The sequence below is a fragment of the Podarcis melisellensis genome (genome assembly GCF_964234715.1).
Source record: "Podarcis melisellensis genome assembly, chromosome: W".
NCBI lineage: Eukaryota > Metazoa > Chordata > Lepidosauria > Squamata > Lacertidae > Podarcis > Podarcis melisellensis.
In genome coordinates this window covers 25700816-25715201 of record NC_138535.1, presented here as the reverse complement: position 1 = coordinate 25715201, position 14386 = coordinate 25700816, and the positions used below count along the sequence as shown (strand labels likewise).

At 48.0% G+C, this 14386-nt stretch overlaps 1 pseudogene across 1 annotated transcript in view; it reads left to right on the top strand.

The window, feature by feature from the left end:
- The first annotated feature begins 1430 nt into the window (after nt 1-1430).
- LOC309361276 overlaps nt 1431-14386 on the top strand; it is a 195788-nt pseudogene continuing 182832 nt past the window's right edge. Inside the window, exon 1 of the transcript in view lies at nt 1431-1496. The product of the transcript in view is annotated as an uncharacterized misc_RNA (transcript). The remainder of the gene's footprint in view (nt 1497-14386) is intronic.

Sequence of the window (14386 nt, the reverse complement as noted above, 5' to 3'; positions counted from 1 at the left end):
GTGAATGAGGGCTTGGTTATGGCACTGATTCAGGGTCTCGCTCTGTCTTTGGCTGTGTCTCAGTTGCACCTCAAACGGTGGTTTGTTGTTGTTGTTGTTGTTGTTGTTGTTGCTATTTTCTTTCTGGGGTGGGACAAATGTTTAGTTGGGGCGGGGATTATTTTAAGTTTAGCATAATTGTTTCTTGGTTTGTTTTTCTTTTACTATTTCTTTAGGTTATTGTATAGTTTGTATTTTGCTTTTTAAGGGGAAAGGGTCAGGGCTGCCTGGGAGGGGTCCGCAGCCAACAGAATGGCTGGGGCAGGTTCCCTACGGGGGGATGTACTTATCAATATTAGTTGACCCTCCTCCTCCCCCCTTAATATTGTGTGTAATGGTTATATGGGGTTGCTCGTGCGTAAGATGCCACCACTCCTGGCTAGGTAGCCTGGTTAAACCTTTCCTGGCTGTACAGCCCTTCACTTCGTGGCTGTTCAGTCGCTAGCAGAATCCGTCAGTGGGCGTTTCTTGAACTTCTTCCAGCAAAGAAGTTCTTTGACGCCAAGTCTCCACCTACTTTCCCTGCGCGGAAGTCTTCTGCGCAGGGTGGGTGTGGATAGCGGAGGACCTGTGTAAAGGGAAGTTTTCCTTCTGCACATAAGATCATTCCCTCTGCACATAACTGTTGCATTATAGGGATACATAACTGTGGCCTTATGGGAAGTCTTGCTATGGGAAGCATTGCTTCTTTTCTCTTGCATTCTGGGAAGTCTCATTCATAAGCTTTTCTCTGTTTCTGCACACACTGTACGAACCTGTTCCAAACACCAAGACATTCCCTCCTTGCCCAGTTCATCTTAAGATCATGATGACCTGTTCTCAGTGCATAGCTGACCACATCTACGGAACTCGATTGTTATATGTTATGATCAATCATTAGTAATTGTTTTATGCTATATTAATCTTTAGTTATAATTAATTAGGAGGTTTCATGCTTGTCTAGTCCCAACCTTGTTTCCCAGCCTTTAATCTACCAGTGATTAATGTTCACATGTAATTCCCACCCCCACATGTAATTCCCGCCTTGCATTTGCATTAACCAATAGGCAATGAGTTTCTTTGTGTTTGTATCAACCAATCAACCACAAGTACACCTGTGGCAATGTTTTGTGATATTCAATAAAAGAGAGTTCCCGGGACTTCCCGGCAGACGCCTCTCACATGACACCTGCTACTCGTCTCCCGTGATTTTCATTCCTACATCTGGTGACCCCGACGTGCCAGATCCCTTACGCAGCCTAGCACCTGTACTTCACTCGACTGGAAAAGTCTCAGCGCGCTACTTCGTGAGTATGGGGGGGGAATTGACTAAATTCCAGAAAATGCATGCTAGAGAATTGCTTTCTTTAGTTAGACAGCGGGTGGTGGGTGTTCAAATTTCTTTAAAAGAAATGGAACAATTGCTTTTGGAGATTGCTTGCCAATGCCCCTCCTACCCTGAAAGTGGGTCCTTGGAGGTAGAGACTTGGCAAAAGATCGGGAAGACCCTCTTTGCAGAACCGAGGGCTCCAATTCATTGTTTGCTCACCTGGCAGAAATGTGCAGCTGCCGTTGCTAAATTAGGACCCCAGGCGTCTCCTTCGGCTCCTGCCCTTCTGGCTGTTGCAGACAATCCCCCCCCTCCTTATCCTAAGCTTTTGCCTCCATTGCAGCCTTGCCAACCCCTCCCTACACCTCAGCCCACAAACCCATCCACCCCTGCCCTTCCTCCTTTGCCTGCTTTGCCTGCCACAACCCCTTCGTGCTCTCCTACAGGAGCTGTGCGCACCTCACTTTCCCTGGCTAGGCAGAAAGGAATTCTGTCCTTAGAGGAGGAATCTGTGTGGGCTGGGGAATTGCCTTCTGCTTTCCCTATTAGCTCTTTTGTTAATATTAAACGACAACATTCAGAGCCCTACCATCAATTTATAGATAGATTGAAAGAAGCAGTCACCAGGCAGGTTGATAATACTACAGCCCAGAATGAACTGATGAAAAAATTGGCTTTTGAAAATGCAAACACTGACTGTAAGAAGGCTTTGCAGTCAATCATTAACCGTCCTAAGTACGATCTGAGCCATGCCATGTCCTTGCTTGCCGGAGCCAATCCAAATTTGGCAGCCAACCAAAGTGAATTTAAGCATAGCGCAGTAGCTCTGTCCCGTTGGATGCCCTTACTGTGTTTACTAATGGAGCCCCCTCCAGGGGGGTCATTGCATGGCTACAAAATGATAAATGGCACAGCCTCTACATTCTTCCACAGAAGTTTGCCCAGCATTCTGAGCTGGCAGCTGCTGTTAAAGTTTTGCATCATTTCTCCACGCAGCCAATTCCATGACCCCATACGTGGCTTCCTTTAATGTTATTTGTGCCCGTATGGTGAACTGCACAAAAACCAACAGTGTAAAAATGGGCGAGGCTAATTTCAATTGCTCTGATTATGTAAATATTTCATATATATATAAATACACAGAGCTGCCTGACGGCTGGTTTTGGTCGTGTCCAGGCTTCACATTTAATTACATTCCTGCAAACATCAGTCATGGCACGCCCTGCTGCTTAAGCCGTATGTCTATTATTTTACCCAAGAAGCATCATTTATCCCGCTCTTGATATCGACGCGCTATAGAATTGAATAATAATTGCGATGATTCTGTCTCTCTCCCTAGCAGATCTGAATATATTTCTCTAGCTGTATCTCTTCTAGGAGTCCCTGGACTGGCTGTCCGGAATAGCAGGAACATTAACTCTTTAGCTTGCTCCGCAGCAAAGGCTCTGAACTTTACATCACAAGCCCTTCATCTTTTGAATAAAGAGCAGAGTGAACTCCAGCATGGCGTCCTGCAGAACCGCGCTGCTATCGATTATCTATTGATGCTCCATCATTACGGATGCGAACAAGTGGAAAACATGTGCTGCTTTAATATCACTGACAATTCTAAGGCTATTCAAAAACAAATCTCTCATTTGCAAAATCTCACACATCACATCAAACAGGATGTTGGTTTTCCTGCTTTCTGGGATTCTTTCACCCAGTGGCTTACTGCTTGGCTGCCAAACCTTACTTGGCTTCGTAATCTCTTTCAATATGCTATTGTCATAATTTGTATATTGATTCTACTATGCTGCTTCCTCCAATGCATTCCTGGCCTCATAAGTCTTTTCTCTCGATTTCTCTCTCCCCCTCAGCCACCCAATAAAATCCTTGCTGCTTATTTTGCGAAATGGCAACACCAACAGTAAACCAAAGGGGAGATATGGGCAGATTTATTTCGAGCATGCGTTGGCAAACCACGTATCTTGTAGTATTTTTTGTCCCATCCTCCCTGGCGAATTTATTTTGGGCATTCGCTGGCACACCACTAATCCCGAAATATTTTTGCCTTATTTACCCAGAACGCCTCGCATATAAGAAAAAGAAAGGGGGAGATAATGGGAAGTTTTCCTTCTGCACATAAGATCATTCCCTCTGCACATAACTGTTGCATTATAGGGATACATAACTGTGGCCTTATGGGAAGTCTTGCTATGGGAAGCATTGCTTCTTTTCTCTTGCATTCTGGGAAGTCTCACTCATAAGCTTTTCTCTGTTTCTGCACACACTGTACGAACCTGTTCCAAACACCAAGACATTCCCTCCTTGCCCAGTTCATCTTAAGATCATGATGACCTTTTCTCAGTGCATAGCTGACCACATCTACGGAACTCGATTGTTATATGTTATGATCAATCATTAGTAATTGTTTTATGCTATATTAATCTTTAGTTATAATTAATTAGGAGGTTTCATGCTTGTCTAGTCCCAACCTTGTTTCCCAGCCTTTAATCTACCAGTGATTAATGTTCACATGTAATTCCCACCCCCACATGTAATTCCCACCTTGCATTTGCATTAACCAATAGGCAATGAGTTTCTTTGTGTTTGTATCAACCAATCAACCACAAGTACACCTGTGGCAATGTTTTGTGATATTCAATAAAAGAGAGTTCCCGGGACTTCCCGGCAGACGCCTCTCACATGACACCTGCTACTCGTCTCCCGTGATTTTCATTCCTACACCTGTGCTCTCCCCGCTGGTCTCCAGCGAAGAGTCCTGGAGCCCTCTCTCCGATTCCCCCATCCGCCCCCCTTTATCCCTGGTGTTACACTGATTTCCTTCCCCAGCTGCTGAGTCCCCTCTCTCCCTGCTTGTCCCTTCTCCGGCATCGCTTGGGAGCCCTGCCTCCACTTCTGGCTCCGATGTCAGTTCACTGACATCCACCCCCCCAGAACCCCCTCCACCCCCGGCCCGACCTTTTGACCCAACTACGTCCTTTTCCTCAGCCGACGATGCGGGGAATCCCCGGAAGGAGCTGTCGCCGTCCCCTGAGGAATCAAACTCCGCTTCCCACCCGCTCTGATCTCTTCCCGCGGGGTGGCCCTCCCAGTCCGATTCCTCTGACGCCTCTCCTCCCTCCTCTTCGGAGGCAGGAAAACCCACAAAATCCTCTTCATCATCTGTGGTTTCAAATTTCGTACGATGTAATAGGGGCAGTGGCGTAGCGTGAGTTGTCAGCACCCGGGGCAAGGCAAGTAATTTGCGCCCCCTAACCCGTGGATTTGCGCCCCCTAACCCTAACCCCCAGGTGTTGTGCCCGGTGCGGCCGGCCCCCCCTGCACCCCCACGCTACGCCACTGAATAGGGGCATTCAACAGTTCTTTTTGTTCTTTAGTAAGTTTCGGAAGACAGTTCTGTTCTAAATGTTGTTTAACTTCTTCTGTTGTTTCATTTCTTTCCTTCTTCTCTAAATAATTCGAGAAATCGTTTCTCTATTTCTTTAGGGTTGTTTATTATTTTGCCTTCGCACTTAACTCTATTTATAAGCCTTTCTGCCTCTCTCTTCTTTAATTGCCATGCTAATAACCAGGCTCAGGTTCTGTTTCAGGCTGTGTCTCTGTTTCAGGCTCTGGCGCTGTATCAACCACTGTTGCAGACTCAGGCTGTGGCGCTATGGCTGTAGCTGTGGCTCTGGTTCTGTTTCAGGCTCTGGCACTGTATCAAGCACTGTTTCAGGCTCAGGCTCAGGCTTCTGCTCTTTATTAGGCTTTGTCTCAGTCTCCGACGCTGTTTCAAGCCCTGTATCTGCCTCTGCCTCTGTTTCAGGCTCTGGCACTCTATCAAGCACTGTTTCAGGGTCTGGCTCTCTTTCAGGCTCTGGTTCTGAATTAGGGTTTTGTTCTGGCTCTGGCTGTGTCTCTGGCTCTGGCTCCAGCTCCAGCTCCGGCACTGTATCAAGTACTGTTGCAGACTCAGGCTGCGGCTCTAGGCTGTGGCTGCAGCTATGTTTTGCGCTCCGGCCCTGTATCAAGCCCTGTATCTGGCCCTGGCCCTGTATCAAGCCCTGTATCTGGCCCTGGCCCTGATTCTGATTCTGATTCTGTATCAAGCCCTATTTCTGGCTCTGGCTCTGGCTCTGGCTCTGGCTCAGGCTCATGGTCTCACTCTGACTCTGCTCTTAGATTACTTCGTAGTCTAAAAGAAGTCTATACATTCTTGCGATTATTTTGGTTTTACTATTCAGTAGTTCTCTTTCAAATCTTGAAGGCTCCTTTTCAAAACCTATCTGCTTATCCTGTCTGAACACTTCATTCACCTGGAAGTAATCTAGCCTACTAGAAAAGTTATCTTTTATTTTCTCATAACTTATCAATATTAGTTGACCCTCCTCCTCCCCCCTTAATATTGTGTTTAATGGTTATATGGGGTTGCGCTTGGGAGCCCTGCCTCCACTTCTGGCTCCGATGTCAGTTCACTGACATCCACCCTCCCCAGGACCCCCTCCACCCCCGGCAGGACCTTTTGACCCAACTACGTCCTTTTCCTCAGCCGACGTTGCGGGGAATCCCTGGAAGGAGCTGTCGCCATCCCCTGATGATTCAAACTCCGCTTCCCACCTGCTCCGATCTCTTCCCGCCGGGTGGCCCTCCCAGTCCGATTCCTCTGACGCCTCTCCTCCCTCCTCTTCGGAGGCAGGAAAACCCACAAAATCCTCTTCATCATCTGTGGTTCCAAATTGCTCCTCCCAGAATCTCGCTAGTGGTTTAGGTTTATCTGGGAACAGGCTGTGGAACTCCTCCGCAAGATACCCATCATTGATAGCCTCCGCTGGAACCCACGTGTTTTCTGACTCGGGTTCTCCCTCCCAAGCTACCAAGTACTCCACCTGGCGCCCTCACCATCTTGAATCGAGTATTTCCGTGGCTTGGTTGTGGTGTTCCCTCTCCTCTACCTGCGGGTGTGTGGTGACTTCTCCCTCTCGCCCCGGGAATTCCCGCCCGTCCCTGTACGGTGAGAGTAGGGACCTATGGAACACCGGGTGTATTTTCATGCTGTCAGGCAACTTGAGCTTGAATGCCACGGGGTTCACCTGCTGTGTTACCTCAAAACGTCCCAGCCGCCTTGGCTGCAACTTCTTACACCCCCCCTACAAGGGTAACCCTTGGGTTGACAACCACACCCAGTCTCCCACCCTTATGGTCTCCCCTTCCCGACGGTGCTTGTCTGCCTGCCTCTTGTAAATTTCCTTGGCCCGTTCCAAGTTCATCTTAAGTTGCTGGTGCAAGGCCTCCATTTCTTCCACAAACTGCTCTGCCGCAGGTACGCTCCCCCCTTCCTCCCCCCTCCCCGGGAAGGCCCTGGGGTGACACCCATAATTGGCCATGAACAGGCTCATTCCCGTGGAAGCCCACCTCGACCTGTAGCAAGCCCATGAGCTTCCTCCAGAACCAGGAAGTAAATTGTTTCCCGCGATCCGAGATGACCCTCGAGGGAGCCCCATGCAGCCTGAAGATGTGATCTACAAACAACCTGGCTGTTTCCTCTGCCGTTACCGCATGCGAGCAAGCTATGAAATGGCACATTTTTGTTAGCAGATCGACTACTACCATGACTGCTGTCTTCCCCCTTGATTTGGGCAAATCTGTCATAAAATCTATGGATACCACCTCCCAGGGTCTTCCCGGCGTGGGTAAGGGTTCCAGTAACCCTGCGGGTGCAGCCCTCTCCCCCTTTGCCCTCTGGCAGCGGTCGCACCCCCGTACATATTCCCGTACATCTTCCCTTACCCTTGGCCACCAGAACTGCCTGGTGACAAGCAACATGGTTTTGTGTTGACCAAAATGTCCCGCTGTTGGGTTGTCGTGGAGTTGTTTGAGTACCCTTCCCCTCAAGGTCTCCCCCGGTACGTACAGCGCTCCCTTGTAGTACAGTACCCCTTCCTTTTCCTCAAACCCTCCCTGGTTTTCCCTTCCGTTCCGGAGTTCCCTGATTTTTGTTTGAGCGAATTCGTCGTTTCTAGTAAGCCCGGCTAGTTCTCGTTTCCCAACCAACACTCCCCCCCCCACACCCATCGGTTCTCGGGGAACACGTGTCTGACTTCCGGCGGTCTCTCTCCTTCCATGTACTCCGGCTTCCGGGAGAGAGCATCTGCTCTTACGTTCTCCTCCCCCGGCACGTACCGGATCTCGAAGAAAAACTTGGAGAACTCCTGTGCCCATCAAATCTGTCTCTGGTTGAGTACTCGCGCAGTCCTCCAGTATTCCAAGTTCTTGTGATCCGTACACACCTGGATCTCGTGCTGCGCCCCTATTAGCAGATGTCTCCATCGTCGAAATGCTGCATAAATTGCAAGCAGTTCGCGGTCATACACCGTGTAGTTTTGCTCCGACTTGCTCAGCTTCCTCGAGAAAAAGGCGCACGGCCTCCAGCTCTGCTGGGGCCCCGGCTGCAACAGTACCGCTCCGATGGCCCGGTCTGACGCGTCGGTCTCCAGCCTCATTGGCTTCTGCAGATCCACGTGCAGGAGCTGCTCTTCCGAAGCGAACGCTTTCTTCAGCCTTTCGAAGGATTGCTGGGCAATTTCTGTCCAGACGAACTTCTTTTTGCTACTGAGACAATCTGTGATAGGCGCTGTCAAGTGGGCAAAGTTCCTGATGAACTTCCGGTAGAAGTTGCTGAACCTCTGCCCCTGGCTACGTTTAAGCGTCAGGCTCAGTTTCAGACAGTGTTTCTGTTTCAGGATCCAGCACTCTATCAAGCACTATTTCAGACTCAGACTGTGGCTCTGGCTGTGGCTCTGGCTCTCTTTCAGGGTCTGGTTCTGAATGAAGATCTGGTTCTGACTCTGATTCAGGGTCTCATGATGGCTCTTCCTCTGCCTCTGACCCAGCTATATTTCAGGGTCTGGCTCTTTTTCAGGCTCTGGTTCTGAATTAGGGTTTTGCTCTGGCTCTGGCTGTGTCTCTGGCTCTGGCTCCAGCTCCGGCACTGTATCAAGTACTGTTGTAGACTCAGGCTGTGGCTCTAGGCTGTGGCTGTGGCTGTTGCTCTGGTTCGGGCTGTGGCTCTTTTTCAGGCTCTGGTTCTGAATGAGGGCTTGGTTATGGCACTGATTCAGGGTCTCGCTCTGTCTCTGGCTGTGTCTCTGTTGCACCACAAACGGTGGTTTGTTGTTGTTGTTGTTATTTTCTTTCTGGGGTGGGACAAATGTTTAGTTGGGGCGGGGATTATTTTAAGTTTAGCATAATTGTTTCTTGCTTTGTTTTTCTTTTACTATTTTTTTAGGATATTGTATAGTTTGTATTTTGCTTTTTAAGGGGAAAGGGTCAGGGCTGCCTGGGAGGGGGCCTCAGCCAACAGAATGGCTGGGGCAGGTTCCCTACGGGGGGATGTATTGGAACACCCAATCTCTGTTATCGCGGGTGGGAGGAGCAGTTGCGCTAAGACCAGACCACATCTTTACCGAAGATCTGGTTCTGACTCTGATTCTGATTCTCTGATTCTGGCTCTCTATCTGGAAGGAGCCATTTTCATCATGTTCTCTCTTATATTATAGCTGGCTGTAAATTTGAAATTTACATTCCATCCGTTTTCCCCATCTTTTAGCATAATTGGACGGCCCACATCTTGGGCCCACTTTATCATTGAAGCCTTAATCTCCTCATCCATTACTTTGTAGTCTAAAAGAAGTCTATAGATTTTTGCGATTATTTTGGTTTTACTATTCAGTAGTTCTCTATCAAATCTTGAAGGCTCCTTTTCAAAACCTATCTGCTTATCCTGTCTGAACACTTCATTCACCTGGACGTAATCTAGCCAACTAGAAAAGTGATCTTTTATTTTCTCATAACTTATCAATATTAGTTGGCCCTCCTCCTCCCCCCTTAATATTGTGTTATACGTTATCCAGTTCTCTTTGATGTTGTTCCTTTTTTTAACAGCGATTGCTTCTAGTGGAGAGTTCCATCTTGGGGTTTTCTGTTCCAAATATCTTTTGTATTTTCCCCATACCTTATTGTAATGGGAATTGGGGTTGCTTGTGCGTAAGCCACAAACTGCTCCAAGCTGGTTGTATGGCTAAACCTTTCCCTGGCTTGACAGCCCTTACAACGCGACTGTCTCAGTCACTGGCAGAATCCGTCAGTGGGCGTTTCCTGAATTTCTTCCAACATAAAAATTCCTTGACTCCAAGTCCGCCTAGTCTCTGCGCGGAAGCTTTCTGCGCAGCGTAGGCGTGCCAAGCGGAGGTCCTGTGTGTTACCATAAAGCACCAAAGCTGCAGCAAGCAAAGGCTCTAGCAGCTCAGTCAGCTGCTTGTGGCTGGAAAGCCAAACAGGATGTTTGTGACTGTTGCCATGAGAACAAAGGGGCAGTCCATTCTGTACTGAGCACCGGATGTTAGCTCAGTGTGTGTGTCAGATGACCCGTACTGGAAGTACATGGGTGGAGTTTATTCTTACTGCTGTGGAGTGCAGACATGTTTCTCTGTACTGATGTAAAGAGACAGAAATAAAGGATGTAAATAGATTTCTGTCTGAATCTTTCCCCTCCCTGGGGGACACCAAAGGGGAGAGAGGAAGAACGGTGTGTTCCTCTCACACATCTGAGATGAATTGCCGAGACCTCGCCTGCTTATCAGCAGAGTGGCGCAGCGGGGAGGTCGACAAGGAATATCTGCCGGTGGCTACGTTGCGGCACATTCCTCTGACCCAGGCAGAATTCCAACAGTGGTAGCAGATGCCGGTTGCTGGTTTCCTCAATCCATGGAAGTCTGCAAAAAGAGTAGCAGAGCTGCTGTTTTCATCCCTCCATGGAAGCCTGAGGTGAGAAAGCTGATCCTCTGCAGCCAGAAGCTGACCAGAAGAAGCTGACAGCCAAAGCCACGGAGCCCAAGGTATGAGATTTTCGGGCTTAAAAGAGTGAACACAGATTGAGTTATTCTCTGCTTCACGGGGAGCAGCGTTTGGGAAAAACAGCTCCGAGTGGGAAGAGGCTTGCATTCCAGAGATTCTTGTGGTTTCCTGTACAAGGGAAGGAATGCACTGTTGCTAAGCAACGCCCGCCAGTCAAGTGGAAAGTTACTCGAGAGGGCTGGACAGTCAGGCTATGCCTCAGAGAGGCAAAAACAAAGTTTGTTGTGACTAGGCTCTCATGAAGTCCCTTTGGAAAGGGACTTTCCAAAGCAGCTAGCGTTAAGAGCTGCCAGGTGCACAAGAGTGCAAACAAACAAGCTTTTGGATTTTAGAGGCTTGTGTTTGAGAGTTAATGCAAGGACTCAAAAATGGATGCTAAGAAGGGCGGAGGCTTGCCTTCTCCACCCCTCCTGACCAATGACAATTATGCATCTTGGTCTATTAAGATGAAGGCCCTGTGGCAGAATCAGAGACTGTTTCAGGTGATTGAGAACCCCATCCCTGCAGCACCAACACGTGCTTGGGAGTCACAGAATGTGAAGGCCAGAACGGCTATAATTCTGTGTGTGTCAGACTCGCAGCTTGTGCATATTCAGGATTTAGAGCACGCGAAAGAGGTTTGGGACACGCTGAGAAGGACACATCAGAGAGATGCAGGTTCTTCAGCGTTGCTGTATTTTGAGAAGCTGACCAATCTGAGGCTTGCGCCTGATGGAGATGTTCAAGCGCACCTGACGGAAATGAAATATCTGCGTCAACAGATGGTGGAACGTAATTTCCGTCTGCAGGAGGAAGTGTTTTGCTTCATGGTGATAAACAGCCTGAATCGGACTTACAAATCCGTTGCCAGTCAGCTTGGTTCGCTACCGGCGGCGCAGTTAACTTCGGAGAGGGTCTTTGCTGTGGTTCTGAATGAACATTACAGACTTGCTGCCCTGGAGGTCAAGGACAGGGGGAGGGAAGAACGGAGTTCTAACGCCCCCACTGCTGTTGCTACTGGAGAAAATGCTGTAGCTTTAAACGTTGTCCGATGTTACAATTGTGGCCAGACTGGGCATCTTCAGCGGTACTGCAAGAAGCCACGTCAGCACAAAGGAGCCAAGGCGAGCTCTACAAAGTCTGAGGCGTCAGGCAAAGGTCATACCATCCCAAAGGCAAAGACTGCAAAGGCTTTGATGTCGAAAGGAACCACGCCAAAAGTGGAGAACGCTTTTGTCATAGACACGGGCGCCACGGTTCATATGTCCCCGAACAGACAGCTATTTTCGATGTTTAAGAAGCAAAGCTTCGCTGTGCAACAAGCCAACGGTCAGAAGTTGGAAGCGACGGGGATTGGAACTGTGTACCTTGAAAGTCTGAACTTGACTATAAGCGATGTTTACTTGGTTCCAGAGTTGAAGTTCAATCTGCTCAGCGTTTCGCAGATTGCCAAGAAGGGACTAAAACTGTCCTATGATGATGAGAACTGCGAGATCTACAAAGATGGAGAGTTGTATCTTTCTGCCAAAGAGAAAGATGGACTATATTTGTTGACTTTTGATCAAAGTGATTACATGGAATGTAATTCTTGTGATTCTAACATGATCTCTTTTGCAGGTCTGACCAAGAAGAACACCAAGAAGGTGACCTCGAGGGTCGACAGAGAATTTCAGCGGGTGTATGCTGATGTGATTGGTCCTCTAGCACCATCTAGAGGCAATGCAAAATACTACCTTGTGTGTGTGGATTCTTTCTCAAATTATGTCTGGATTTATGTTTTGAAGAGACCTAAAAAAGCCTTAGAAAGGTTTAAAGAGTTTTGTGACAAAGTTAAAAATATGCATGATGCTGACATAGATTGTCTTTGCACAGATAAGATGCCAATTTTTCTTTCACAGGATTTCCAGAGGTTCCTGAAGAAGAAAGGGATAAGACACAAAATTGCTAGTTCCGAAGAATCTTGGAAAAGATGTGTCTGTGTTAGGGTGAACAAAGAATTGCAAAAGGGAATGCATGCGCAATTGCTTAGTTCGCATCTGCCAAATGAATTCTGGGCGGAGTCGCTAATGTCATTTTGTTATAATAATAATAATAATAATAATAATAATAATAATAATAATAATAATAATAATAAATTTTATTTATATCCCGCCCTCCCCAGCCGAAGCCGGGCTCAGGGCGGCTAACAACACCAAAATAGTGCGACATTATAAAAACATTATAAAAATTAATTAAAATCAAGATTGATGGCAGCCATAAAGTTTTGTAAAGGTTGCCAAAGGAGGGAGTCAGGCTGCGCCCTAACCAAAGGCCTGGCGGAACAGCTCTGTCTTGCAGGCCCTACGGAAAGATGTCAAGTCCTGCAGGGCCCTTGTCTCTTGTGACAGAGCATTCCACCAGGTTGGAGCCGCAGCCGAAAAGGCCCTGGCTCTAGTTGAGGCCAGCCTAACCTCTCTGTGGCCTGGGACCTTCAAGGTGTTTTTGTTTGAAGACCGTAAGTTCCTCTGTGGGGCATACCAGGAGAGGCGGTCCCGTAGGTACGAGGGCCCTAGGCCGTATAGGGCTTTGAAGGTTAAAACCAGCACCTTAAACCTGATCCTGTACTCCACCGGGAGCCAGTGCAGCTGGTATAGCACCGGATGAATGTGATCTCTAACCGAAGACCCCGTAAGGAGTCTCGCTGCGGCATTCTGCACCCGTGGTTGAGAAAGGTTTCAAAAGAGTTGGGATGTTCTCCGTTTGAGAAACTGTTCCATAGAAAACCTTCAGTTGCCCATTTCAAGGTTTTTGGGTCTCATGTGAGAACAGAAACTCCAGGTGGGGTAAAGAATGCCAGAGGCATTTTTGTGGGTTATGAAAAGGGTCTCTACAGAGTAATTTTGTCTGAATCTGGTCAGGTGATTCTCACAAAATTTCTAGAGAGTGCTCCTGAACAGGAGAGAGTGATTGATCACACATTTCTCACTGCAGATGATTCTGATGATGATGATGATGATGAGTTTGATCTTATTGAGTTCAGTAGTACTGATGATGACAGCGATAGCTCAGGGAGCTCAGTTGACACAGTCATTGAGAGGAAATCTCACATAATGACAAGACCCTCAGAAGAGGAGGATGAACCACTGATTAAGCTTAGTACTGGTTCTCCAGAGAGTTCAAAGGTTGAACCAGAAAGCAAAGAAGAGCAGCAACTCTTACGTAGGTCTGAGAGAGCAACGAAGGGTGTACCACCCAAGAGGTATTCAAAGGAATTTGCCAACCTAGCTATTGCATGTGTTGCTGTTGTAAACGACCAAGGACAAATTGAAGCTGTGTCTGAGTCAGAGACAAAGGCACAACAGAAAGTTGTTAACCAAGGTAATGCAGAAGCACTCATTCCTTGGAAGTCACACAACCAGAGAGGTACATTGGTAAAACCAGTGGTGGGTAGTTCCAAGGGTGGAACTGAAACAACAGGGGAATGTTATAAGTATAACAACTGTTTGTTTTCTTCTCTGGATGACGCTTTGCTCGCAGCATGCATTGATACTTTAGGGGGAGTATGTTACCATAAAGCACCAAAGCTGCAGCAAGCAAAGGCTCTAGCAGCTCAGTCAGCTGCTTGTGGCTGGAAAGCCAAACAGGATGTTTCTGACTGTTGCCATGGGAACAAAGGGGCAGTCCATTCTGTACTGAGCACCGGATGTTAGCTCAGTGTGTGTGTCAGATGACCCGTACTGGAAGTGCATGGGTGGAGTTTATTCTTACTGCTGTGGAGTGCAGACATGTTTCTCTGTACTGATGTAAAGAGACAGAAATAAAGGATGTAAATAGATTTCTGTCTGAATCTTTCCCCTCCCTGGGAGACACCAAAGGGGAGAGAGGAAGAACGGTGTGTTCCTCTCACACATCTGAGATGAATCGCCGAGACCTTGCCTGCTTATCAGCAGAGTGGCGCAGCAGGGAGGTCGACAAGGAATATCTGCCGGTGCCTACGCTGTGGCACATTCCTCTGACCCAGGCAGAATTCCAACACTGTGCTCTCCCCGCTGATCTCACTGGAAGAGTCTCGGAGCCTTCCCTCCGAAGTACTCTCAGCCTCCCCTTTCTTCCTGGTGTCACCTTGATTTCCTTCCCCAGCGGAAGCTCTCCCTCTCTCCTTGCTAGTTCCCTCTCCGG